This window comes from Eptatretus burgeri, chromosome 18 (genome assembly GCF_056783735.1).
Source record: "Eptatretus burgeri isolate ZD-2024b chromosome 18, Ebu_testis_v1, whole genome shotgun sequence".
NCBI classification, from domain to species: Eukaryota; Metazoa; Chordata; class Myxini; order Myxiniformes; family Myxinidae; genus Eptatretus; species Eptatretus burgeri.
The window spans coordinates 16,980,001-16,985,000 of record NC_140978.1 but is presented as its reverse complement, the minus strand read 5'-3'; positions in this window follow the sequence as shown (position 1 = coordinate 16,985,000).

Here is a 5,000-nt window from a genome sequence, read left to right as displayed (position 1 = left end):
GAGAGAAAGACCACCAACCTGCCTGCGGTGAGAGAATGAGCGGCCCAAAGACTCAGCCTTACCGCGGGGGATACAATCATCCTAAATGCCTTGGTTTCCAAAGCGTGAAGCTGAGAAAGGCGTACGGCAGGAGCAGCAGCCCAGAGGGGAGAGCAGTACTCCAGGCTGCGAAAAAAAGCTTTGTATGTGGTCAGGAGCTCAGGTGGGTGGAGGAAGGACTTTGCACGATGGAGGATTCCCAGTCAGCAACTGGATTTGGAGGCCATGTTGGAAATGTGGCTTTCCCAGGAAAGATCATGGCAGATAGTGAGACCCAGAAGCTTGAATGAAAGTTCTTCTTCCAGAGGATTGTTGAGAATGTCGATGGGGAAGGGGGGGGGGGGTCCAAACGGTCCTTTCGGAGAGACATAGTGAGAGTGTGAGATTTGTCAGGATTGAAAGACATGTTGCATGTAATGGACCAGTTTGTGTTTTTATCCAGATCAGCAGAGAGTGTAGAAACTGCTGCTTGCCGGTCTGAGGGATGACAGATGAGGGAAGGCAGAGGGTGGAGTCATCAGCAAAGCGATAAAGAGGATTTTCCAAAGAGTCGGAGAGATCATTGATGAATTTATTCAAAATTTCAACAGAATTAGAACTGCACCAGACAACTCAAGATACCAATGCTAGTTTTTTTTTTTTTTTTTTGTATACCTTGTCGAGGCTCGTATGAGAGCTAACACACAACTCACAGCAAAGGAGAGAGCAGGCATGAGACAAGAGGGGCGGGAGTGGAAGGGACAAAACAGTGGGGAACAGACACATTAGGTGAACTGTGGAAGGGAGAGGGATGGGGATAGGACGGGGAACATGGTGAAGAGAAGATGGACATTACAGGGACTTTCAAGAAGGAAAGCAGGGGAATTGAAGGAAGTGGGCTTAGGTGGATTATCGGGGTTAGAAAAGATCGAGGATTTCGATGGGGGAAGATAAGAGGTGGTGGTGAACAGATGTTTTGAAAGCCTGGAGTGAAGAATGGGAAAGAATAGAGTGAGGAAGTTTATTCCAAAGGCGGGAAAAAAAGAGGAATGAAAGAGTGAAGATGAGCAGAGATTCGTGATTTTGGTAGTTTTACCAGAAGCGGGTTGTTGGCGGACCTTGAGCGCCCTGTGGAAATGTGGTGTGGACAAATCGCAGAGAGAGCAGGGGGGGGCGAGGCTGGAGAGGAGTCGGTAGAAGACAGAAAGACCACCGACCAACCTGCGGTGATTGAGTGAGAGGCCCAAAGACTCAGCTTCATTGCGGGAGATGCCGATTATCTGAAATGCCCTGGTTTCGACAGTGTGAAGCCGAGAAAGGTGGGAGGCAGGAGCACCAGCCCAGAGGGGAGAGCAGTACTCCATCAGGCTACGGACAAAAGCTTTGTAAGTGGTCAGGAGCTAAAGACGGCCGAGGAAGGACTTTGCACGACAGAGGAATCCCAGTCGGCGACTGGCTTTTGAGGCGAGGTTGGAAATGTGACTTTCCCAAGAAAGGTCATGGCAGATAGTGAGACCCAGAAGCTTGAAAGAAAAGATTTCTTCCAGAGAAATTCTTGAGAAAGTGGATGGGGGGGCTTTTCTAAACGGTCCTTTCGAAGAGACATAGTGAGAGTGTGAGATTTGTCTGGGTTGAAACACATGTTCCATGTGTTGGACCAGTTTGTGATTTTATCCAGATCTGCAGTGAGCGAAGAAGCTGCTGCTTGCCAGTCTGAGGGATGACAGATGGTACGGCAGAGGGTGGAGTCGTCGGCAAAGAGAAATAGAGTATTTTCCAGAGAGTCCGAGAGATCATTGATGAAAACCAGAAAAAGAACAGGGCCCAGAATGCTGCCTTGAGGAACTCCAGCCTGCACAGGAAGAGGGGATGAAAGAACTCCATTTAGGGCCACACATTGACTGCGACAGGAGAGGAAGTCTGTGAGCTATGAGTGGAGATGGCCTTGAATACCATGGGAAGAGAGTTTGGTGAGTAGTGCAGGGTGCCAGACTGTGTCAAAAGCACGTGATATGTCCAGGGATACGGCTCGGATTTCCTGTCTGGCGTTGAGGACCTCCATCCATTGATGGGAGAGCAGAAGCAGCATATCCAGGGAAGAGTGACCTTGTCTGAAACCAAATTGATGATTGGAAATCAAGCCATTGGAGAAGAGGAAGGAGTTCATGTCTGAAGCAATGGATTCCATAACCTTACTGATGAGTGGGAGAAGGCTGATTGGTCTATAGTTACAGGGATCTGTTTTTGCACCTTTTTTATGCAGGGCAGTGATGTTAGCAGATTTCCAAGCAGATGGCAGATGACCTTGGGAAAATGAGAGGGTGAATAGAACAGAGAGAGGGCGAGCAAGGGCAGAAGAGCAAGCTTTGAGGACACGTGGGCTGATGCCGTCTGGACCGGTTGCAGAATGTGACTCGAGGTTTGAAAGCAAGCTCTCCACCTTGTCAGGAGAAAAGGATACAGAGTCCAGGGACAGTTGGGTGCGACTGGGTAAAGTGAGTAGAGAAAGTGATGGGTTTAGGACACAAGATTTAGCTGCAAACACCGAGTTTAGACATTCAGCTTTATCACGTGTGGAATCAGCAGTGCGGCCATTTGAGGTAAGGGAGGGGATACACCAGAAACAGATTTGATTAAGCGCCACCAGGAATTTGAGGAGGGAGAGAGGTTTGAGAGTTCAGACTTGAGATGAGAAAGATGTTGTTTTCTGGCTCTCCTGAGGGTAGATACACACTTGTTCCGAGCTTTGTGGAAGGAACTGAGATTACTCTCAGTTGGGTTTGCTTTCCATGAAGCAAAGGCAAGTTGTTTCAGGACAACTGCCTCGCCACAAGCTTCAGTAAACCAAGGGCAGGAGGAAGGGTAGGACAACTGAACACTCGAGGGGACAAATCTGTGCATGAGGGAGAGCAAGTTTCTTTGAAAGAATTCCCAGGATGAGTTGATGTTTGAGAAAGTAGTGATAGGAGACCAGTCTGTAAGTTTGATGGCTGCTCGGAGACCTTGCCAGTCGGCTTGAGTGAAATGCCAGACTCGACGGTGGTGAGGTGGTTCTCTGATAACAGCCAGAGAGATGTCCACTTTGACAAGGACGTGGTCAGAAGAACCGATTGGAGCGAAGGAAGAGCAGCAGATATTGTCAGCGAAATTTGTCAAAATCAGATCCAGAAGAGATGGAGTACCATTGGTTGAGATCCGGGTCGGGAAGTTGACCGATTGAGTCAGTCCTAATGAGTCGCAGAAAGCTTTTGCTGAGGTGCCATGACAGGTGAGAGAGGTACCCACACCTAGCCAACTGGCATGATGACAATTGAAGTCACCACATAAGAGGAAGAGAGAGTTTGGATAAGAAGATAGAAGATGGTCCATGTTTTCGGATAGTGAGGTGTAGATGGAGTCATCACTGTTCGGTGGACGGTACAGTACACATATAAACATGAGGTGGGAGTGGAGGGGAAGCCGAAGCCAGCGATATTTCTGGGGGTGTGGGGGAGTGAGAGCAGTGCATGGAGAGTGAGGAATAGAGTCTTTGATGAAGAGAGCAACACCTCCATCAGGACGAGGCTCAGGTCTGTCATACCGTAAGAGGGAGTAACCGGGGAGAGATACTTGGGAGTCAAACACGTCTTGGGAGAGGAAAGTTTCTGTAAGGCAGATAATCTCTGGAAAGGTTTGAGCGAAGGCCCCGGATATTTGAGGTCCACACTTTTAATGAAGAGGTAGGGGAGGAGTCTTTGGGTGCAGGAGGTGGAGGGGGAGGGGGAGGGTAGGACAAGGGATGACGGGGGGGGGAGGGAAAGAGGGTTGTTGAAAGAGTGTGGGGTATTGCAGAATAGTGAGGGGAGGGGCTGAATGAGGCGGAGAAAAGGCTCTGTGGTGCTGGGGGAGAGGGGGGACAAGAGACAAGGAAGAAGGCAGTTGAGGATTTGAGGAGGTGGAGTGAAGAGATGGGGTGAGAGGGCAGTGGAGGGAGGCAGGTTGGTGGATGAGAGGGGGGGCAACTTTGAGAAGGATGAGTGAGGGGGATGAAAGGTGGGAGAAAGGTGAGTGGGGAATTTTTGAGAGAGGTGAGAGGGAGGCTTGGAGGGAGAAGAGTGGGATGGTTGCTTTGAGAGTGAGAGTGAGGGGTGAGGGGAGTGAGTTGGCATTGAAGTTGGAAAAAAAGAATGGTTGATGGAAAGCGAACATCCATGGCAAACTGTGGTTTTTAAAAGTTTAGGTCAGAGATGCAATTTAACACAATTCTTGATGGATGCAATGAAGGCGAATTCAGAGAATGGAGAGAAGAAGCGCTGTAATAGTTGGATTTTTTAGGCAAGGAATGAAGGAGAGCTCGAAATTAGAGCAGTCTGTTAAAATAGCAGAAGAGTACCACATGTGTGAGAGAGGAAGATGAAGCATTATAAGATATCGTTTTTGTTGTTAATATTAATGTTTGAGAGAGTTCAACAGATTCGGTCATGGAAGTGTATAAAAAAATCGAGGAAGAAGACGAGGAGGGAGTTAAGAGGAGGAAGAAGAAGAAGCATAATCGGGAGAAGGTGAGCGTGTTGTTGTTGGGTATTCTTTTTTTTATTTTTATTTTTTGAGATAAGAAAGTGATTAGTTGGGAGAATGGGGGATGTTTGGAAAGTGTGGAGGATGAAAATTGATGGTAATGGGGAGGATAGAAATTGAAGGTAATGGGTAGAAAAAACAAAAAACAAACAAACAAAAAAAACGATCGAACACCGAGTGGAACCGGTTAGCCTCAAGCCTAGGCCAAGGCCTAGGCCTCAAACACCAGGTAAGAACGTCGACAAAAATACTCACAAAAGAGCACGATTTTTGAAACAAAACTGAACTAGGAACACACAGTAACAAGTAGGTGAGAAAATTAAACAGTTAAAACGGGACAGATAACGACCGGAAACTTAACTTTGAGAACGTCAGCAGGAAGACCCGAAGGAGACCTCTCGTCACTTCAAACCCGGAACCGGAAG